The following is a 23,617-nucleotide window of genomic DNA, read 5'->3' as shown; positions in this document are numbered from 1 at the left end:
GTGAGGAAGGTGAGACAGTTGACAGGGCAAAGTTGCAGCCAGTATGATGGGTTGAAGTGTGTCTGTTTTAACGCAAGAAGTGTCAGGAATAAGGGTGATGAACTTAGAGCATGGATTAGTACTTGGAGCTACGATGTTGTGGCCATTACGGAGACGTGGATATCACAGGGGCAGGAATGGATGTTGGATGATCCGGGGTTTAGATGTTTCAAAAGGAATAGGAAGGGGGAGGTAAAAGAGGTGGGGGAGTGGCATTGTTAATCAGGGATAGTATCACAGCTGCAGAAAGGGAGGTCGTCGAGGAGGGTTTGTCTACTGAGTCATTATGGGTGGAAGTCAGAAACAGGAAAGGAGCAGTCACTTTGGGAGTTTTCTATAGACCCCCCCCCCCCCCCCCCCCCCAATAGCAACAGAGACATGGAGGAACAGATTGGGAGGCAGATTTTGGAAAGGTGCAGAAGTAACAGGGTTGTTGTCATGGGTGACTTCAACTTCCCTAATATTGATTGGAACCTCCTTAGTGCAAATAGTTTGGATGGAGCAGTTTTTCTCAGGTGTGTCCAGGAAGGTTTCCTGACTCAATATGTAGATAGGCCGACTAGAGGGGAGACTATGTTGGACTTGGTGCTTGGCAACGAACCAGACCAGGTGGCAGATCTCTCGGTGGGAGAGCATTTCGGTGATAGTGATCACAACTCCCTGACGTTTACTATAGTCATGGAGAGGGACAGGAGCAGACGGGATGGGAAAATATTTAATTGGGGGAGGGGGAATTACAATGCTCTTAGGCAGGAACTGGGGAGCATAAATTGGGAACAGATGTTCTCCGGGAAATGCACGACAGAAATGTGGAGGTTGTTTAGGGAGCACTTGCTGCGACTGCTGGATAGGTTTGTCCCGATGAGGCGAGGAAGGGATGGTAGGGTGAAGGAACTTTGGATGACAAGAGATGTGGAACAGCTAGTCAAGAGGAAGAAGGAAGCTTACTTAAGGTTGAGGAAGCAAGGATCAGACAGGGCTCTAGAGGGTTACAAGGTCGCCAGGAAGGAACTGAAGAATGGACTTAGGAGAGCTAGAAGGGGACATGAAAAAGTCTTGGGTAGGATTAAGGAAAATCCCAAGGCGTTCTACACTTACGTGAGGAACAAGAGGATGGCCAGAGTGAGGGTAGGGCCGATCAGGGATAGTGGAGGGAACTTGTGCCTGGAGTCGGAGGAGGTAGGGGAGGTCCTAAATGAATACTTTGCTTCAGTATTCACTAGTGAGAGGGACCTGGTCGTTTGTGAGGACAGCGTGGAACAGGCTGATATGCTCGAACAGGTTGAGGTTAAGAGGGAGGATGTGCTGGAAATTTTGAATGATATGAGGACAGATAAGTCCCCGGGGCCAGACGGGATATACCCAAGGATATTACGAGAAGCGAGGGAAGAGATTGCTGCGCCTTTGGCGATGATCTTTGCGTCTTCACTGTCCACTGGAGTAGTACCGGATGATTGGAGGGTGGCAAATGTTCCCTTGTTCAAGAAAGGGAATAGGGATAACCCTGGGAATTATAGACCAATCAGTCTTACGTCAGTATTGGGCAAATTAGTGGAGAGGATTCTGAGAGACAGGATTTATGATTATTTGGAAAAGCATGGTTTGATTAGAGACAGTCAGCATGGCTTTGTGAGGGGCAGGTCATGCCTCACAAGCCTTATTGAATTCTTTGAAGATGTGACAAAACACATTGATGAAGGAAGAGCAGTGGATGTGGTGCATATGGATTTTAGCAAGGCGTTTGATAAGGTTCCCATGGTAGGCTCATTCAGAAAGTAAGGAGGCATGGGATTCAGGGAAAGTTGGCTGTCTGGATACAAAATTAGCTGGCCCATAGAAGACAGAGGGTGGTAGTAGATGGAAAGTATTCAGCATGGAGCTCGGTGACCAGTGGTGTTCCACAAGGATCTGTTCTGGGACCTCTGCTCTTAGTGATTTTTATAAATGACCTTGGATGAGGAAGTGGAAGGCTGGGTTAGCAAGTTTGCCGATGACACGAAGATTGCTGGAGTTGTGGATAGTGTGGAAGGCTGTTGTAGGTTGCAACGGGACATTGACAGGATGCAGAGCTGGGCTGAGAAGTGGCAGATGGAGTTCAACCTGGAAAAGTGTGAAGTGATTCATTTTGGAAGGTCGAATTTGAATGCGGAATACTGGCTTAAAGACAGGATTCTTGGTAGTGTGGAGGAACAGAGGGATCTTGGGGTCCATGTCCATAGATCGCTCAAAGTTGCCACCCAAGTTGATAGGGTTGTTAAGAAGGCGTTTGGTGTGTTGGCTTTCATTAACAGGGGGATTGAGTTTAAGAGCCGCGAGGTTATGCTGCAGCTCTATAAGGCCCTGGTTCGACCACACTTGGAATATTGTGTTCAGTTCTGGTCGCCTCATTATAGGAAGGATGTGGAAGCTTTAGAGAGGGTGCAGAGGAGATTTACCAGGATGCTGCCTGGACTGGAGGGCTTGTCCTACGAAGAAAGATTGAGGGAGCTAGGGCTTTTCTCATTGGAGCGAAGAAGGATGAGAGGTGACTTGATAGAGGGGTACAAGATGATAGGCATAGATAGAGTGGATAGTCAGAGACTTTTTCCCAGGATGGAAAGGGCTATCACCAGGGGGCATAATTTTAAAGTGATTGGAGGAAGGTTTCGGGGTGATGTCAGAGGTAGGTTCTTTACACAGAGAGTGATGGGTGCGTGGAATGCGCTGCCAGCGGTGGTAGTAGAAGCAGATACATTAGGGGCATTTGAGCGACTCTTGGATAGGTACATGGATGATAGTAAAATGAAGGGTAGGTAGTTAGTTTGATCTTAGAGTAGGTTAAAGGTTCGGCACAACATCGTGGGCCAAAGGGCCTGTACTGTGCTGTACTGTTCTATGTTTAAGATATTCTGATCCACCAAATGTTGGGTTCCATTTGTATGTACTTTGGCAATACTACTTCCAGTCTTCCAGTAATCAAATATGTGGGAGATGATACAGCCCTGAGCAATTTGTCCTTTTTCTGTGTACATGGCATGTCCTGGTAACTCATTGCAAAAAAAAAAACATTTTGTCTTGCTAACCAGTAATTAATGGATCTGAAGGATGAAACATGTTGGCAGTAAAATATATTAAATTCCGCAAGAGTTTTGTTCTATAACTCGTCAACAGTATGTAATGTACCATTTTTTATAAGTGTACATACATGGTGGTACTACAAAGCGGTAAATGAATCAGAAGTCAGATGATTGTATAAACTACTTGACCTTCATCGCTGTTGGTACGATGCTACCTGAATTGCTGATTAGTTTTGTAACTCCGACTATGTTGGTGTGTTACATTCTGAATCATTTAAGAACAGCATTTGTTTCATGGAGCCCTAATTATATACTTACTGGAAGCTTTATATCCTGCCTTTCACTATCTTAATGAATTGGTGACATTGCAGATCCATAAAGGTTAGTTACAATAATGCACAATATTTTGTTAGGCTAAATAAAGCCATCAGGCCCCAGGAACTCTGGTTTGTATTTGGGGTTTTGCTGTACCCAAGAATGCCAGCTGTATGAAATGACAATTTATTGACTGGGGTTAACCTTTTGGCAGCTAGTGCTTATAGAGATGCTGCCAGAACTCAGGATGTTGTCTTTTCTTAGTGTCTTCGTTTCATCAACTTCTTTGAATTAAAATTGCCAAATGGTTGTGATTGGGTCCTTGCACAAAAGAAAAGAGAAGCTTGGTGATTGTCTTAACATGTCGTTCATGCAGACATGTGGTACAAAATGGTTACTGCTTTTCAATTACTCTTTACATCACCCCCTCCCCAAGTTTATTGTTTCACTTATCAACCTCATGCTGAATATAGGATGTTTTTTATTTTACAAACTATTCATATGAAATATTGTGAAAGTTTTTTAAACTGTAGAAAGTGCTATTATAACGCTATTGTGTTATACTATTGAATGCAAATAACATTTTCCTTTTAGGCACAATAGCTTATGTTGATACTTTTGCCTTTTCCCTTCCTAGTTTATGTCGATTTCATACTTTGAATGTTTTATCCCTCTTCAAAAGCATATGGTGAAATAGGGGCTTTAAAGTTGAAACTTGCATTTATATGGCACCTTGTCACTTCTTGAATGTCTCAAGGTAGTTCACACAATGAATTACATTACGTGCAGAGTGTTCCGTAGGTGCAGACGGCAGCTGTTTTGCTTGCGATCACATAAGCACCAAGCAATGTGATTTACATGACCTTTTTTTTGTGGTAATTGAAAGAAGAATGTCAGCCACAGCAGTGGAAGAATTCTTTGTTCTTTTAGTGCCTTAGGATCTTTAATAGGGACAGGAGTGAGCCAGTTTTGCCGTTCAGTGAGATCATGGTTGATCGGTACCTTGACTCCATTTAACCCTGCCTTTGATCCATATCCCTTGATGCAACCTGTCGGTGTCAGTTGTGAAAATTTCAAATGACCCTGTATCCATAGCCTTTTGAGATTTAAGATCATGCCTCTGATCTAGATTCCTCCACCAGAGTAAATAGTTCTTCTGTAACTTTTATTGTATTAATTTTAAAGGATTAGTTAGATCACCTCTCGGCCTTCTAAACTCAAGGAAGTGCAAGCTAAATTTGTGCAATGTGTCCTTGTAACTTAACCCTTTGTATCCGGGAATCATCTGAATAAGCAGTGGGAACCTTGCTTTTGACTGAGGGATAGTTTCTCTAACAGTGCAGCATTCCTGGATAGTAGCTGAAGTTTCGAGGATGGAGGAAGTGATGCTGGTAAGGAGAGTGTAAGAATAGTTGAGTTTGGAGGTGTCAAATATATATGGAGAGGATACAAGGTTGGAAACTAAGCTCTGGGTCAAAAAGTATATGGAGGTTCAGTCCAAGGTTCAGAAGAGAGAAATTAAGTTTTTGTGGCGGAGAAAATGATGGCTTTGATTTTTCCCAATGTTTACTTATTAGATCTCTGGTAACACGGAAATAAATCTGGATGTTATCAATATAAATATAGGAGCCCATGTTTGGGGATGATGTTAGCAGGGGTAGTATATTGATAATGCACTGTAGTCACAGTCAACGACTAGCTGTGATTGTGGGGTTAGGAGCAGGAGTAGGCCATTCAGCCCATCAAGCCTGCCCTGCCATTCAGTACGATCATGGCTGATCTTCCACTTCAATGCCCTTTTCCTGAACTAATCTTCTATCCCCTTATGTGATTTGTATTTAGAAATCTGTCAATCTCTACTTTAAACATGCTCAATGTCTGAACTTCCATAGCCCTCAGGAGTAGAGAATTCCAAAGATTCACAGCCCTCTGAGTCAAGATATTTCTCCTCATCTCTGTCTTAAGTGGCTTCCCCCTTATTTTGAAATTGTGTCCCCTCGTTCTAGAATCCCCAACCAGGGGAAACACCTTAGTTGTAACTATCCTGTTTATCCCTTTAAGTATTTTGTAGGTTTCAATGAGATCACCTCTCCTCCTTCGAAACCTGAGCGAATACAGGCCCAGTTTCCCCAATCTCTCTTCATAGGACAGTCCCGCCATCCTGGTAACAAGTCTGGTGAACCTTCGTTGCACTCCCTCTATGGCAATAATATCCTTCATCAGGTAAGGGGACCAAAACTGCACACAGTACTCCAGGTGCGGTCTAACTAAGGTTCTATACAATTGAAGCAAGACTTCACTACTGTTTTGGTGCTGTAGAAGTATAGAAACCTGATTTAAGGAGAATCAAATGGAGTTTGGGAGAATATGGGCATGGAGGTGACCTTGTACTTAAGTAATTTGGAGATGAAAGTGAAGTTGCAGTATTTTGCAAGGACAAAGGTTGTGGATAGATATTTTTGAAAATGGTGTATTTTGAAAGGGAGAAGAATTAGTATTAGGCTGAGGGACCATTTGCAATGGCAGCTAGCTAGGCAGGGAGGTTGGGTGGTCAGTTGGATGAGAATGGGATCAAGAGGGCAGAAGTTGGTCTCATTAAGATGAGCTTGTAGAGAGCATGGTGCTAGATTTTGGAGGTAGGGAGAAGCGTTCAGGGCTGGGGAAATTTGGCTTGATGGGGAAGGAGGAAAGGAGCAGAGATGACTGGCCTCCATCTTGATAAATGGTCCATGAGCTCCCCACTTTTGTTCAAGACAAGTGGAGAGGACAGAATGGCGATTTTAAACTGGTTGATTAGCGAGAAAAGAAGTGGTGGGTAGGGGATATCTTTACTCTCCGGGGTGATTCTAGAATAGTGGGATGGTTTTGTCGAAAGGCCAAGGCCCAATAGAAGCTAATGTGGTCCAATCAGATCTGGTAATGGAATGTTAAACCAATTGTGTTCTTTTGGACCTAGGGGAACAAGGATGGAGGCCACACCAGGAAGATCAAAGACACCAAAGGTGATAAGTTAGCGGTTGAGCAAATTGACAGCCAATGAGGAGCCAAATGTTGGATAGTTCAGAAATGCACTTTTAAGTGGTGTGGAGTTTTTCTCCCCTAGATGTTTTCAGAATGAACTGAAGTTGGAGCAAGGTAGGGGACATGAGCAATGAGGGATAGAAAAAGCCGGTCAGAGATTGGAACCAAAGGCAAGGAAATTGTGGTGAATATGGATAACTAGGAGAACATGTGGGAGAGGTTTAGAGTAGCCAGGAGGGTGGCAAATTCAGAGGGGTGGGGGAGAAAGGAGATGAGATGGAGGATGAAGCTTCTCCCTATGCCAAAGCTGAGAGAGGATGTCTTTGAAAAAACCTTGGTGAGCCTTGGGTGGTTGAGGAAGGTAGTAACAAGAAGTGTAGAAATGAAGAAGTGCTACATGGAGAAGGTGCCAGAAGAGTAGTGGAAGTGACATGTGAGAAGCACAGGTGACTGGTTTGGGCAGAGCAGGTTGTGGAAGATACGGCTAGATGGGGAGACCTTGAGTGTCAACATTACCACCTGTGAGCTGAGTTTATCAAAGGTAGGATGTCTATATGAACACCCACAACTTTGGCAACTTTCACTTAATTAGACTAATGCAACTGATCTTGGATGTCATCAGTAGCCTTTGATATACAATATATATATATACAGTTATCAATATGTGTATGGGTTCTTGACTGAAATGTGTTCTTGCCCAGCACAGTTACAGTTCTAGGTACTTCAAGTGAGATTGTTGTCCAATCTGTGAACTTTTTAGAGTTTGTAGTAAATTTTATAGAGCTTAGGTGCAATGAATTATACCTGTTCTCTAGTTTGTACTCAGCAGCTTAATAAATTGTGCATATGCTTGCGCAGAAGTCTGTAGGAGGGAAGAAAATGATGCAGATAAGTGCAGAAGTAATGTTTGAGTCTAATGCATATTTTTGACTCTCATTGGCAATAAATCTCTTCTCAGAACACAGGAGATGTAAAGATATAGGCTGCAAATGTTTCCTTGTTTTAAAAAACCCTCTGACAAAACTGGTGTTTTCTGCAGTTGCTTGTAGGTCCATTTTAGAGATTTCCTAGTTCGTGATCTAATGAACAATCTGTTGAAAATTAAAAGTTGGATTTCCTAATAGGTTAGTGGGTAAAAACAGTCACTTCCAGGTTTAGCAATAAGTATAACACCCAGAAGCCCCTAGTTTAATTCCTGCAGTATGCTGAATTAGCTACTGCAGCGAGGGTAGCATTTCCAGAGATTGCAGTTGAACTCCGAACTCTTAAACTAGGAGAGGGAAATTCTTTTGGTTTGGTTTCAATTTTGGATGATTACTTCCTGTGAAACACCTTGGGATGATTATTTCTACTTTTTATATAAGTGCTCTGTAAATACAAGTTGTATGATTGTAATTCAGTAAATCTTGTTGAGAGGTTTGTGTAATTGGTTATGGGCTTGACTTAACTATGATGCTTTGAATAGTTGAATAGAAATACAGCTCAGAAGTGGATGAGTTCATCCCAATCTCACTTGGGGCGGTAGGCGCAGTAGTTGACCTGGTATGAAATAGGCCGTTGGCAGCAGGCTAGGGTTCCTGCCCTTGATGACTATCCAGTGATTCCTGCTGGAAGTGTGTGCATGTCGGCACTAGTTGATCTACTGTGGGAGTGTGTGTGTGTGTTTTATATAAAAAGTATAGTTGATAAAATGTAGCATGCACAATGATGGCTTTAAAATAACTGCATGGGTAGAGGTTTTGCTTTGCAATAAATTATCCCTTTATACTTTTATATTTTAAAATATTCTTTCTGTGATGAATTTTATTTTTTGCCATTTCCAGGAAGTGCTCGTTTCTGTTGGAGCATAAAGTAAAGGCTCATTATTCCAGTTGGATCAGCTAATAAGGTCAGTATTTTAAATAAAGTTATTAAAGTGGAATCCTTTTGTGGTGGTTTGAAAATGCAACATGAGCATTGTTAGTTGTGTTTAACAATTGCAAAAGGAACTGTAAATATTGTAGCTCTGTTAGTCCATTGGCTATGACTAGGATTTACAATGCCTATTTTACTAGTAATAGTGGCACAGACTAACGTGGAACATGTCTGCTTTCCTAGCCACCATTATGAAAATGAACAGTGAACAGCATGCATTTGTGTCCTTCATTCGGCATAACCAGAAAGAGGGATTGCTATATCTGTGAAATTCAGAAGTCTTGGATGCTGTTATTTTTCATATACTCTCTCTTTAGGGGCTGCATTTTATATCCTTTATTAAGTAACCTTGTTTACCTTGATGTTTCAATGAGTAGCTGAGTTGTAAAGATAAAGATGCTCTTATGTTTGATAATGGCTCTATACTGAGTTGGTTGATTTCTGATCCAAGGATTGCAATTGGTCTCAGTTCCACTGTTTAGGGAGAAAATTGGCCAGACTTCTGTTTTGATTTTTGACTAACAGCCCTTACTGATGCATATGCGTGGTGTGAAACTGGTTTTGCTGTAATGCACCCAAAGTATAGACTGCTAAACCCTATTATTAAGCTCATGCATGAATGGCAGTTTCTTGGGCAAAGCAGTGGATGATGCCTGGCTCCTGTGGAACTATACCCCAGCAAGGAGTTGGTTCTTTCAGGGGTGTAGGAAAAGAAGAAAATTGACGGGCAGAATAGAACTTACCTTGTTGCGTCACCAATGTCACTACCTATGAAGCAGTAAATCATAGGAAGCCAGATCCAAGATTCTATTCTTAACTGTTGTGTACCCACAATCTTGGGGCACTGCAAAAAGAGGGAAGCTATTAACTACTATCCAAAACACTGCTGGAAATATGTAGCAGACTGATGAAGACAGGATTGTGTTCAGTTGTTATGCCTTGCACAGGCAAGTAGACAATTTGCACTCACCATCTCAACTTGTGCACAAAGAATGGCCTCCAGAAAAAGCAGCTGGTATCCATGTATCCTGGCTAGAGTTGGTGTCTTGGTGTATGGGAGAAGTTATTTTTGTTTAACTGTAAGTCCATTTATCTTCAATATTTTCTACTACTTTGCACATTTAGATGAAATAATTTAGTAACTTTGAAATAGCGCCATAGATACACCCACAATCTGGGCACAAACCAACCAAGTGGCTTAAAAGCTCGAGAAATTTTGACTGTTGGTACGTACCTGCATATCTACAGTATTTCAAGTCTCTAACATTTATATCCGTCCATCAAACCTTGCATCTGAATGAATCTCTGCCAACCAAACTGGCCAGTTCCCCGACTTTAAGACTGGACATACTGTAATGAGATTGGGAAGATACTTGGGCGTAACTTGACATCTACAAAATTAGGGCAACTTTGGACACATTTTCAGCTCTTAACAGCTGGTTGTGCCCAAGGAGGAAATTCCAGGCCTGTGAGGACAGGTTGGAGGCTCTGGAACCATTTGCAGCCAGGTGACACATTAAAATCTACATATTTTGCAGTACAGTTAAGGGAGAAAACAGCTATTTTCTGCTTAATAACGTTATAAAAATGTTCATGTCTTGCATGTTTTCTTTGTCATAGAATCAATAATTTAATCTCTCTTCTTTGGCCTCCTTGTCTCGAGAGACAATGGGTAAATGCCTCGAGGTGGTCAGTGATTTGTGGAGCAGTGCCTGGAGTGGCTATAAAAGCCAATTCTAGAGTGACAGACTCTTCCACAGGCACTGCAGATAAAATTGGTTGTCGGGGCTGTTACACAGTTGGCTCTCTCCTTGCAATTCTGTCTTTTTTTTCCCTGCCAACTGTTAAGTCTCTTCGACTCGCCACTCTTTAGTCCCGCCTTTATGGCTGTCCACCAGCTCTGGCGATCACTGGCAACTGACTCCCACGACTTGTGGTCACTGTCACAGGACTTCATGTCGAGTTTGCAGACGTCTTTAAAGTGGAGGCATGGATGGCCGGTGGGTCTGATACCAGTGACGAGCTCGCTGTACAATGCGTCTTTGGGGATCCTGCCATCTTCCATGCAGCTCACATGGCCAAGCCACCTCAAGTGCCGCTGGCTCAGTAGGGTGTATGTGCTGGGGATGTTGGCCACCTCGAGGACTTCTGCGTTGGAGATACGGTCCTGCCACCTGATGCCAAGGATTCTCCGGAGGCAGCGAAGATGGAATGAGTTGAGACGTCGCTCTTGGCTGACCTATGTTGTCCAGGCCTCGCTGCTGTAGAGCAAGGTACGGAGGACACAGTCTTGAAACACTTGGACTTTTGTGTTCCGTGTCAGTGCGCCATTTTCCCGCACCCTCTTAGCCAGTCTGGGCAGAGCAGCGGACGCCTTTCCCATGCGCTTGTTGATTTCTGCATCAAGAGACAGGTCACTGGTGATAGTTGAGCCTAGGTAGGTGAACTCTCGAACCACTTCCAGAGCGTGGTCACCAATATTGATGGATGGAGCATTTCTGACGTCCTGTCCCATGATGTTTGTTTTTTTGAGGCTGATGGTTAGGCCAAATTCGTTGCAGGCAGCCGCAATGCTGTCGATGAGTCTTTGCAGACACTGTTCAGTGTGGGATGTTAATGCAGCATCGTCAGCAAAGAGGAGTTCCCTGATGAGGACTTTCCGTATTTTGGTCTTCGCTCTAAGACGGGCAAAGTTGAACAACCTGCCATCTGATCTTGCGTAGAAGAAAATTCCTTCTGCAGACTTGAACGCATGTGAGAGCAGCAGTGAGAAGAAGATCCCAAACAGTGTAGGTGCGAGATCAAAGCCCTGTTTCTTGCCACTCAGGATAGGAAAGGGGTCTGATGAGGCACCGCTATGCTGAATTGTGCCTTTCATATTGTCGTGGAATGAGGTGATGATACTTAGTAGCTTTGGTGGACATCCGATCTTTGCTAGTAGTCTGAAGAGACCACGTCTGCTGACGAGGTCAAAGGCTTTGGTGCGATCAGTGAAAGCAACGTAGAGGGGGATCTGTTGTTCGCGGCATTTCTCCTGTAGCTGGCGAATGGAGAACAGCATGTCAATGGTGGATCTCTCTGCTCGAAAGCCGCACTGTGCCTCAGGGTAGGTACGCTCCGCCAGCTTCTGGAGTCTGTTTAAAACGACTTGAGCGAAGACTTTCCCCACTATGTTGAGCAGGGAGATTCCACGGTAGTTGTTGCACTCACCGCGGTCACCCTTGTCCTTATGGAGGGTGATGATATTGGCATCGCGCTGTCCTGTGGTACTGCTCCCTCATCCCAGCACAGGCAAAGCATTTCATGGAATGCTGAGAGTATAGCAGGCTTGGCACTCTTGATTATTTCAGGGGTAATGCCGTCCTTTCCAGGGGCCTTTCCACTGGCTAGAGAATCAATGGCATCACTGAGTTCCGATTTTGTTGGCTGTTCGTCCAGCTCATCCGTGACTGGCAGGGACTGGGCTGCATTGAGGGTAGTATAATTGACAATATTTTCCCTGGAGTACAGTTCTAGGTAGTGCTAGCGGTCCATTTGCTTGTGTTAGTCAGTGATCGTTTAATAAGCTATCCAAATCCAACAGTTGCAAGAACTATATTAAAACTTGGTTTTAACTAACTTTTATACATTTTTAATAATTGTGAATCTGGTGGGTTTTATTGGAGGTTTGGTAATCCCCTAGGATCCTGAATTTGAGTGATGTATATATCTGAGTTAGCCAGTAGGTGGTGCTCTTGACATGAAAGAAAACACATTTGTCTGCAACTTGTGAAAATCTAGTGAACAGTTCAAATGCGTTTTGATGGCATTTGAAAGCATAGTACTGTAAACTACACATTACCATTCAATCAATGTGCAAAAATTACTTCAGACCTGTTTGTTGCATTATGCCTACAAAAAGGAAAAAGGCAAATGTATGTACAGATTGCTATTTAAAACCAACTTGGCTTAAATGTTCTAAATGAGTCATGTATTGTCACTGTTACAGTAACAATTACAAAAATAGTCCTTCTCGCTTTATCACTCATTACAATACTTAGTATAGAATATGGGTGGATCAATTTTAAAACTTGTGTAGTTACATTTGGATGTACTTATGGGTTACTGAGTAGATATTTTTGCTGAGTTAGTGCTCTTGAAAATATTACTGTACAGTGCTGCTTGTGAATTAAATGGATGGTAGATAATGAAATATGAAATGCTGTTAATCAATTGGTATACTAAAGATTTTAGTTGGTGTTGATGAGGATTTTGTGTGCGCATGTCTGTTCCATAATTAGTACTGTTACAACCACGTGAGGAAGGGATCTCTGGCTCCCCTCTCGCCCCTTCTCTGGTTTGGCCGTAACACGGTTTATCTTTTTAAACAGTGATTTTTAGCTTACCACCTTAGTGAGCCCTTGCTCGCTGCACTCTAATTAATTACGATTGCAAATGAACCAACCAGACAGGTTTTCTTGGGTTTAAACAAGAAAGATGTAAATTTATTAACCTTATCACTCTAAACTGGTTAAAATTGCCAAAATATGCGATGCATCCACGCTCACATGCTGACAAGAGGCACACACAAATAGATATAGAGGGGAAGAAAGAATTGGGAGGTTGAAGTAGAGTTGGTAATAAATGGAATACGAATATTGTCCTTAATATAATGTCCTTAATTGAAGTTAAAGTCTTGGAGTTCTCGGGGGGGGGGTCGGGGGGGGGGTGGGGGGGGGGTCGGGGGGGGGGTGGGGGGGGGGGTGGGGAGGGTGGTGGTGCACGTGCACAATTTCACACTTGCTTCTCTGGTACTAGAAGGCTGAAGAGAGGTTTTGTCTGTCTTTTTAGTGGTTGCCTGTAAAGGTCTGTAGTCTTGAGGCGTAGAAGCTGCCACAGTTAGAGATAGATAGAGGCAGGGAGAGGGGGACCGAGAAATTCCTCTCGTGGAGTTCAAAACTACAGTCTCCTTTCTTTCTCTGAGGCACAATTCAAAAACCTCTGTTACCAGCAGGTATAAGAACATAAGAAATAGGAGCAGAAGTAAGCCATTCAGCCCCTCAAGCCTGTCCTGCCATTCAATAAGATCATGGCTAATCTGTCCCAGGCCTCACGTCTCTTTCTGGCCTGCTCCGCATAACCCTTGACTCCTGTCATGTCATTGGACCATCTCTTTGTTTGAAACAGCAACTTCTAGAGGGGTCTTTGAACTCGAGTTCAATCAGACATACTCAGTAGGGGAGTTTGGCTCTTTCAAAGGCAAAGGGTGTTGATCACCACTATTGCCAACACCAATTTCGCTAATTAAATCTAGCTAAACAGGGTAATATTCTTCCGTCTCACTCAGCCTTTGTCTTCTCAGAATGCAAATAAATAACCATTTTTTCAGCTCTTCCGTTTTGCTTCTTCAAAAAGTCATTGGTAGTGTCCAGCAAAAAAGTTCTCGCAGTATTTCATACGATGAAATTAATGTTTCCATTTGGCAGTTGATATCCATCACAGTACAGTATTATGTGTCCTGTAGTGAGTAAACAGTGGAATAATCCAATTGTACACATTTAGAGCAGCTGATTTGGAAAGCAGTTTGTTTAGTGTGAAAATAAACTTTTATTTATTATCTTCGTCTTCACTGAGTTTTTAAAGAGTTGCAAGGAAAGTTACACTTTCCCTATACACGACATTGTTTCCAGTTCAGGACAGACACTTGACCTGTATTTCTGCTCTGCAAGGAAGTGATGTCCAGAAAAATGGACAGTGTACAACCCCAATGAGATTGTGTGGTGAATCCTTTGTTTTGGGAAGAGGTTGGGAGCAGGTGTTAATCTGTTAGTTGAGTATCAATTGTTTGATTAATACTGGTAGAGGGTGTTAATTAGGGTCTTGAGCACTTCTAAGCAGACACTTACTGAGACTGGTGGAGGGTTTTGAGTGAGGAAGTACATGTTTGTAATCCTTTTACTCTGTACAATAAATGTGAAACAGAGGAAAGATAGGCTCAGTATTATCCTTCCATAATGAGCTTTTTGGAGTTTAGGCAACCATCCTCTGCTAACATGTTCAAGCTGAAGGTTGGAAACTAGGATTTTTTTTTTTACGTAGATAACTAATATCTCAGACGGTTGTGGAAAATATGGCAGAAAACAAGTGTAAATTGTCAGGGTATGATTACCCTCTCATGTTCTAAGTCTGAACCATATGACCTGTGGAACAACGAAGCGGACACTGGTTACATCTCTACCAATGAAGAAACAAGGTAAACAAGTAAAATTAGAAGTAAAGCATTTTGTGAACTGGATGCTCGTCAGTTGGATCTTTTGTTAGAATTCTTGGATGAAATTTATAAGCAAGATGACCTATTGAATGCATATGAGGCATGGTCAGTTTTTGATTTCAGAAAACGGATGGTTATTCAATGGAGGAATGTATCCTGGACTTTAACAGACTGTATAGAAGATTGAGGAAATTCAATTTGGAGATCCCTGGTTCAGTGCTAACATTTAAATTGCTAGATTGTGCTAGGGTGTCGCAAATGGACAGGCTTCTGGTTGTAACTGGGGTTCAGTTCTTGGACAAAGACTCCCTGTTGTATCCAATGTCTGTTGCCTTAGAGAAATTCCTGGGGGAACAGTCATTTCCTGCAGCCCTGGTGAAACAAACCGGGCATTCTGCCGTGACGCAAAGAATGGAGGACTTGATGTTTACTAGATTTCAAAATTGTCCAGATCCTGGAAACGAGCACAAGTACAATGGAAGAGTTAAAGACTGGAGGAATGAGGATGAAAGCACCGTAAGTAGGTCTATTACGGTGGAAGACAGAATTGGAACAGCAGTCATAGGTGAATGAATCCCAGGAATGCCCAAGGAACAGTTAATAAGTGCTTCAGATGTGACTCAAAATATCATTATTCAATGAATTGCCCTAAGTGGAGGGGCATAGTTCTCGAAATAAAACCCGACGCAGAGAATTGAGAGCAGGGTGGGGGGATGGAAAGCGGGGAGTGAGCAGCCGGAGAGGGGAAGCGGGGAGCAAGTGGCTGGAAGTGGGGAGGAGGAAGCAGGGAGCGAGTGGCCGCAGTGTATGGTGGCTGGGTGGGGGGGAAGCGGGGAGCAAGCGGCCTGGAGTGAGAGGCCGATGCGGGGGGGTGGGGGGGGGGGGAGAACGTTTTCCTGCGCATGCAAAGTTCAACCTGGCAAGACGTAGGCTGCGCATCGGCAGCATCTCCGAGTGCAGGCGACCATTTGCGCATGTGTGCAGCTTGGAGCGCACTGATGGCCTCAGCGGGCTGCTGCGTTGTCAGGAGTCACTTTATCAATACTGATGTAGTCTCGAGTGAGATACCTTTACTGTTGATTAAGCCTTCCATGAAAAAGACACAAATGAAACTTGATGTGGAGCAGGATAAGGCAATTGTTTTTGGAAAGTCAGTGAATTTGCAGTTTACCCAGTCAGGGCATTATTGTATGGCTGTGTTTGCTGACAATGCATCCACTAGGTGGCACTGCAGGGGCACATGCACAAATGCAGCCTGTGCCACTAAAACGTCAGTCTGCGAGATCAGGCAACTGCCAGGACTAAAGATGACGCTGCTCAAATAATCGCACGAAGGCAACCTAAACACATGGCAGCACACAATGGCGGAGGGCGAGACGGGGGAGGAGAAGTGTGCACCCACCACCACCAAGGTCTTCAGCCGCGCTCTTCCCACTTCCTCCAACCCCGCTCTCTGCCTGCTTGCCCCACCCCTGCTCTCTGCCCGTGTTGCACAATGACTTCATCTGCACATGCGCTAACCAGTCCTGGCAATGCGGAACGCAGCGCATGCGCAGAGAGCATGAGCCACATGCGCAGATTGGCGCAATCTGATGACGTCAGCTGCCGGCTGTGTTGTCAATCACTTTGTTATTGTATACCCTTAACAAAACCTGATGTTTCTAGTCAGTGTTCGAACAGTATTAATGGCATCAGGTGTTAAGAATCAGAGATAAAAAACAAATTGTTTTAAAGTTACACAGTTTTCTCACCTTGTCAGATTTAAAACCCTGCTACCGGATGCAGGTTTAGTCGATGAGTATATGAGGATAAATAGAGATGAGTAAAAAGTATTGAAAGACACCATCACGTCCTATTGTCAGCCTACCATTGGCTTTAATGAGGTAGTTGCCATGGATTTAAAGGTTTGTGATAAAGACGAGAATATTTTAATTCTCATTTTATGGACCTAGACTAAATCTAGTTGCTTTCTACAATAATAAATAGCAAGGACAAAAGGGTGATTATAGACAAAATTATGGAGAAATGAATAGGGACTGGACTTGGGGCCTCAGCTAAGTTTTTTGACTGATAATGGAGGGGAATTTGCCAATGACGAGTTCAGAGACGTGTGAAAACATGAACATTTATTTTATTTTATTTAGAGATACAGCACTGAAACAGGCCCTTCGGACCACCGAGTCTGTGCCGACCATCAACCACCCATTTATACTAATCCTATATCCCTACCACATCTCCACCTGTCCCTATATTCCCCTACCACCTACCTATACTAGGGGCAATTTACAATGGCCAATTTACCTATTATGAATATTGCAGCTGAAAGTCCTTTCAGCAGTGGGCTCTGTGAAAGGAATCACGCAGTGGTTGATTGTTGTGGGACAACTGAATCACCACACAAGGAGATTCAGTTACAGGTTTTGATCATTTATTCAAGCATATGCAAGGGGAGTCCACCTCGGGCAGTCCGAGATAGTGCTCTGATATCACACAAAGACACAAACTTATACTGTTCTTCCCACGAAATATGGTCAACCAATGGATGATTGATCGTACACTCTAATGAATACACCGTTCTAGTCTTTATCAATGCCCACTCCAGCTGTCTCTAGCCTGAGTCCATTATCTTTGTTTCACATTAGTCAACATTCTATAGTTCGCTGATTTGTGAAGCCTGCACCAATCCCAGCTATCAACCTTCACTCCCTAATCTGCCTTTTGCCCTTGTTTGCCTTTTACCCATCCTGACGACTATATTCTGCTGAGCTGCCTTTTCTAATTCACATTTTGTGTCTACTTAACCCCTTCATTGCCCCCTTTTGGCCCTTGGCCTAGCCCAAGATGGCCAACAGACCTGAACAGTGATGTGCCCAACTCTCATTGCTCTCCACCAAGTATCGAGTTTAGGGTTGCAAAGGCAATTGACTACACCGTCTGTATGGGTTGGCCCTGCAGTAAGGGCCGACAGACAACCTGTCTAGCCCCCACGTTCTCATGTCTCCATACTGCTGGCCTCTCCTGGTGTGGCCTCCTGACCCTGTAAATTAGGCACGTCAAATATATGACCATCACTAAAGGAATCACGCAGTGATTGATGAAATGCTGCATTTAATCTTAGCTGACCAGCCAAACTGCCCTGGCATGGGCAGTTCATGCGAAGAATTCACTTCAGATGGTTGGAGGATATAGTCCCTATCAATTGATTTATGGGCAGAATCCCAAATTGCCTTCTGTACTGTGCAACAGTTAGTTCCATTTTTTTTCTGCATATTTGAATGCTTTACATACAGGGTGACTGGCTTTCATCAAGGCTGAGGTCTCTGAGAAAATGCGGAGAGCTCTAAGGCATCGTATAAGGCCATCTGAGGCAGAATTTTAATTCAGGAAATTTGGTGTATTATAAAAGAGAAGGTCGTAGGGAATGGAAGTGCCCTGGTAAGGGTAAGGTCGTGATGGTAAGACCGTAGTTATCCAGCATGGGAATCAAACTGTTGAGGTTCATTCCTCGTGATTGATTGGGGTTGATTACAAAATCTCAGAATCTGAGCAGTTGATAGAGGGAAATGCTGCACCTTGTACCTCAAATACTCTTGTGTTGAAGGTCCTGAGGAACAGAATGAGGTAGATCAAGGGTTGGATTGTAATGTGAGGGATCATGACGCTCAAGAAAGAGCTATTGCATCCAAAGGACAATTGCCCCAAGTAGGTACTTGGATAACGTATGTTCCAGAGGGGTCTAAAAAATGGAGGGATGTGTTGGAAAATCTACAGGCAAGTTTAAATATTGGTTGAATGTTCAAGATGATGGCCAAGAAGCAAGGTCCATGGACTGGCAGAATGGGGTGAAAGCGTGGAGTAAGAAAGCGCAGTGCCAGTTTTAATAGTGGGCCTAGAAGTGATCCTTGTGTAAGGAAGTGGTCACGTACTGGAGATAATGTGCGAGGGAGATCTTCTGGCAGTAGTCCCAAAAGACATCACAGTGCTAATAGAGATCGTAGTTTGAGCAGATTCCACATTGAAATGATGGCTAGAGAGCAGTCTCCGAATAGAACTAGAAGCTGAAGTCCTCATGATCGTTAAGTTTTAGTGGTTGCCAATAAACTTGAGGATAAACTAATAAGAGAAGTAAAACATAAGGGATTAGAGAGTTGGAGAGAGTTTGGCGTTTATTCTGAGGTACCAGATAGGGGACAGCCAGCCTTGTCACATAGATGGATTTGTACTGGAAAAGTCCTTCCTAATGGAACTTATAAGGCTAAAGCAAGGCTAGTTGCAAGGGGTTTTGAAGAACAACTGGGTGATACCGATGTTAGAGTGGACTCCTACAGCTAGAAAAGTAATCATGAAAATCATCTTAGCTCTTTTGGCCAACATATTCATGGGTGTGTAGATCCATTGACACAAAAGCTGTATTTCTACAGGGTGATACTTTTCAGACAGAAGTGTTTCTGAAACCACCTAAAGAGGCAGCTGATGCAGAAAGAAAACTATGGAATCTGAACAAATGTGTCTATGGCCTTAATGATGCTTCCAACGTGTGGTATTGGTGAGATCTGTTTTGTTGAAAATTGGTTGTGTTCAACTAAAAGCAGATCCTGTAATGTTGGTATCATAAAGGGAATCTTTCAGGCATCTTCATGATGCGCGTTGATGATTTCTTATAGGGTGGTACTGCTGATATTGAGAAATGTTAAGATTAGGGCAGAATTTAAGATTGGGTGTCAGGCTTGTGGGGCCTTTAAATATATTGGTTTAGATATTAAGCAGACTAAGTCTGGAATAATTTAAAGTCAACAATCCTATTTAGAGTGTGTTACTCCCATCCCGGTTAATCATGTTAGGCCATCAGAGAAAGATGATCTATCTAAAGCAGAGACTGAGGAATTGCGAGGCTTGATTGGTCAGTTAAACTGGGTGTGCTCTCAGGCTAGGCCTGATGCTAGTTTTGATGTGCCATAGTTAAGCACGATGATAAAACATTCTCAACTTTCGGTTGTTTCAAAGGCAAATAAAACATTAAAAAAGCTAAATCTGAAGAAACTGTGTACTGAAGTTCCCATCCTTAGGTGACCCAAAGAACATGAAGCTAATAATTTTAGTGATGCTTCACATGCCAATCTTGCTAATGGGTATTTGAGTAAAGCTGGTTTTATAATATTTCTGATGGGTGAAAATGGGGAATGTCCTTAAGCTTGGGAGGCTAAGAAAATAAGACGAGTCGTTAAAAGCACTTTAGCTGTGGAAAACACTGGGTCTTGTGGAGGCAGTGGATATTGGGTTCTATTTGTCAAATATTTTGGGTGAAACTCTGAACAAGGGACATATTGGAGATAAGATACCAATTGAATGTTATGTGGATAATCGTTCTTTGTGGGACAGTGTACACTCTACAAAACGTGTGAGAGAAAAGACTATGTATTGACCTTGCTGGATTGAAACATGCTGGAGAGATAGGATATCTCCAAACTTAAATGGTGTTATGACTGAGGCGGGAGGAGTGCACTGTTCAGTCCCACTTCTCCACAGGTCACAACATATATTTAAATTTTCCCACTTACCGAAACAATCAGATACTCTACTTTTCCCCAGAATAAAGCAGACCAACCAGGTTTCTTTAATATACAGCAAAAAATTATCTGTTTATTATAAACCAAGTCTTAACCAATAATGAAGTAGACGTACGCACAAATTGAAATATTAAAGCCCCTTATTTTTATCCTAGCCCTCACAAAAACGTACTCATACACAACCAGGTAACTGGAAAAAAAGGGATTTTTGTTTACAGCTGTTAGAAAGAAATGGAAGGAATAAAAAAAACTTAGACTGAAAAGAAGGTATGGAAGTCCTTTGTTTTGGCAAGATGTCCCAAAGGCGAATAGGCAGCTGCCACTAGGAATCTTCCTAGAACAGTTCTTTCCAAGCGAGGTTGATAGTCCGTTTGGGTATGCTTTCAGCACAGAAGGCTTCACATAGGTCTTACGTTAGGTGTGCAGCAAAAGTTTAAATTTTCACATTTGATGCAAAATTCCTTCAAAGATGCAAGGTTTCTGCAAACATGCAGAGTTTCTTCAAATGCAGGAATTCTTCAAAGCGAGAGATATCTGTCGTCATCTGTTCTGCTGGCAGGTCAGGAAGCAAGCTTCTTTCTGTTCTTGGCCAAACACCAACTCGCTTTGTTAACAGTTCAAAATGAAACTAAAACCTTTCCAGAGGCAAGTCGTATGACAGCCATAAATCTTAGATTGTCATTCCCTTGTAAACATCCTTTTCAGAGTCACAAGCACAAACCCTCTGCTGGGTTACTTGCAAACAGATGCTTTCCAGTAAGATTTGTTTACTGGTCAACCTTCTGTTGACCTTCCTTTTCAGAAAAAGACCCAAAGTTCAACTTCAAGATTCCAGCATCCGTGGAATCCTTTTCAATTTTTGAAATATCGATTCTCAAGTTTTAACAAAAAAATGGAAACCTTTGTAACAATGGGCTAGATGCAAGTCACCAGCTATCGGATTGTTTCACAAAAAGAAATGCTAGTACAAAAATTGTTGGGAGTGCTAGCGGAGGGGCATCTCGCAATGTAATACTTTGTACCCAATATGGAATTTATTTTGAAATGTTTGAGTGTATTAATCCACGTATTATAAAAGAAGGGAATCTGTTAATTGTGTATCAATTTGATTATATGCAGGTAGAGGGTGTTAATTGGGGTCCTACTTGAGCACTTATAAGCAGACACTTACTGAGACTGGTGGAGGGTTCTGAGTGAGGAGCTACATGTTTGTAATCCTTTTACTCTGTATAATAAATGTGAAACTGAGGAAAGATAGGCTCCAGTATTATCTTTCCATAACAAGCTTTCTGGAGTTTAACAGATGCTGCTTCCTTGTACCATGTGCTATAGTGTATCAGAATTTTTCCAAAATTCCAGTAGTGACTAGGGGAGGGGCTTGAGGGCAGTTTAGAAGTATAAATTGGATATCCTCAGACATTTATTTTATGAGTGTAGTGTCTTAAATATCAGTATGTATTTATGTAGCATCATGGCTACTTTCACATGATTTGCTTTGTGTATCTGATGGGATACTTCTCAGATCTATGAAGATTTATTGCACCAGTAGTTAACTTCATGTATTGTGTGTGTTGTATGTTTAGACTGCTTTGATATTGTCAAGATTTGTGCTAATGGTGGAAGCTCCTGAAGTTTCTACACATGCAACTGCCTGCAATGCAAAAGTAAACTGCCTTGTCACCATCAGACTTTTCTTTTGTCCCTCCAAATTATCCTTGCAATTTTCTTCCATTCATCATAAACTCCAATTTGTCCAAATTTCTGCTGCTTATCTCTTTAGGAAAGTGTGAATTGCCCCTCACACCCCTTCTTCTCAAACAAACCTGTATTTGGCTCCACTGTTGCCTGTTTTTTTTCCTCCCTCACTCCCTTTAAGTGAAGATGCATTGAATAGGTTAAGAAGCCAAAAAAATGAATAGAGGCCTGAAATGCTGCTGCAAACTTAACGGGGTTAATAAAATGGTTAGATAATTGTTCTGTTTTGAATGCAGGTTCCAAGAGTCAGGACAGTAAAATAACCTGTGTGAGAGCTGAAAGCATTCACAAGAACTTCAATTCCTTCTTCACTTTCATAGACAAACTTTGCGGTGTCACTGTCAGAAGTTACTGGTCATGTGGCAGGAGGGAGGCTATTGCACCACCAGTAGATTGTGCTTTTCTTCCAGGAAATAAAACCTGGACTGGTTAAGCCTGCTGACTTAAATTACAGTAAACTCTGGGGTGTGAGATTGTGGCTGTGCCAGTCATTTTAGACTAATTTATTAATAAAATTAATTGAGTGTTAGAATTATTGTACCAGGACTTGAACGAGTGGTAGCTGAGAATGTGTTTGCTCTTTGGGCATTTATTACTCCTGGGAGGGGCTGGTAGTAGAGAAAAAAGTGGGGATAAATTGTATTCAAGATTAAAAACCGGACCCGAGCCCGACAGAACCACATCCGACCTGGCCAGAGTCCTTCCATTTTTTTTCCCGCGCCCGACCGGATGATCAGTTAACTTGCCTTCCATTTTTCACTTGGTTGCTGATCTGGACAAGCTTAAAATAAGTAACAAAACCACCTTTCTAGTCCAAAAATTAAATTCATATTGGAGCCACTTACCTGTGATAGAGTGTATCCGACCCGCCCCGACCTGAGCCCGAATGCCGGATCTGGAAGTGCAACCCGACCCGACCCATGTCATCTGGTTCGGGTCGGGTAGCAGGCCTTTCTTCAAGATTATCTCATGAGCAGAATAAATGGTAGTTCCCTGAATGCAGAGCATGGCTGTAATTGGCATGTTCTTCCCCAATCCCCCATTACCCTGTGTAAGGGTGAGGGCTAGCCCCGGTACCCAAAAATGCCTTGAGAGTCCGATGTCTTGTACAAACGAGCAATCTTTATTTACGAGTGTGCAAGGAGAGGTCCTACTCTCTCGAATGATTGTAGGGTTTCTGCTAGTACATTGTTTCAGTAGTCATTTTATACAGTTTACAGGAGGTTTACTTGATAAACTGTTTCTTAATTACATCATCTCCCATCTATTGCCTTCCCTGATCTCATCCTGCCTTGGTTATATTATTCACCTAGTCAACCTGTTGATTTACCCCATTCATAGGATTCTTAGGCTATTCATAGGATTCGGATGTCTGTCTCCTGAGCTTGTTACCTTCTGATTAGGTATTCATATAATTAGTGTGTCAAGCAGGCAAGTTACAGGGACCTAAGTTACGCCGAGTATCCCATGGTTCCCTATGCCAGTCTCCCCTACACCCTGAATATGCTTTCTGTATGAAACAAGGTGATGTTTGTTATTTATATCTTTATGTAAGCATCCTGAAACATTGTTCCTTTTAAACTGTGTAAATTAATATAGTGCATGTGTATTCCAGTTTTTACAGTTACAAGTATACATTTATCTTTTGTACAGTGTTAAATTGTGTAAATGCCTAGAAATTTCAAAGTATTTCTTTTGGT

At 42.6% G+C, this 23,617-nt stretch overlaps 1 protein-coding gene across 6 annotated transcripts in view; it reads left to right on the top strand.

The window, feature by feature from the left end:
• The window catches only part of LOC137351573 (guanine nucleotide-binding protein G(I)/G(S)/G(O) subunit gamma-7), a 231,760-nt gene that overhangs the window by 23,148 nt on the left and 184,995 nt on the right, over positions 1-23,617 (top strand). For 4 of the 6 annotated variants that reach the window (XR_010969519.1, XM_068016125.1, XM_068016130.1 and 1 more), the window contains exon 2: positions 8,255-8,319. The exons of 1 other annotated variant lie outside the window; for it this stretch is intronic. The gene's annotated coding sequence lies outside the window, so the exon portion shown is untranslated. Of the gene's footprint in view, positions 1-6,366; positions 6,413-8,254; positions 8,320-23,617 lie in introns of all 6 variants that reach the window. One more of the 6 variants, XM_068016126.1, reaches the window with a different exon arrangement.

This window comes from Heterodontus francisci, chromosome 36, assembly GCF_036365525.1.
Source record: "Heterodontus francisci isolate sHetFra1 chromosome 36, sHetFra1.hap1, whole genome shotgun sequence".
In the NCBI taxonomy this organism is placed as follows: Eukaryota; Metazoa; Chordata; class Chondrichthyes; order Heterodontiformes; family Heterodontidae; genus Heterodontus; species Heterodontus francisci.
Note: the sequence above shows the minus strand (reverse complement) of the source record. Positions and strands in the feature narration are given on the sequence as shown.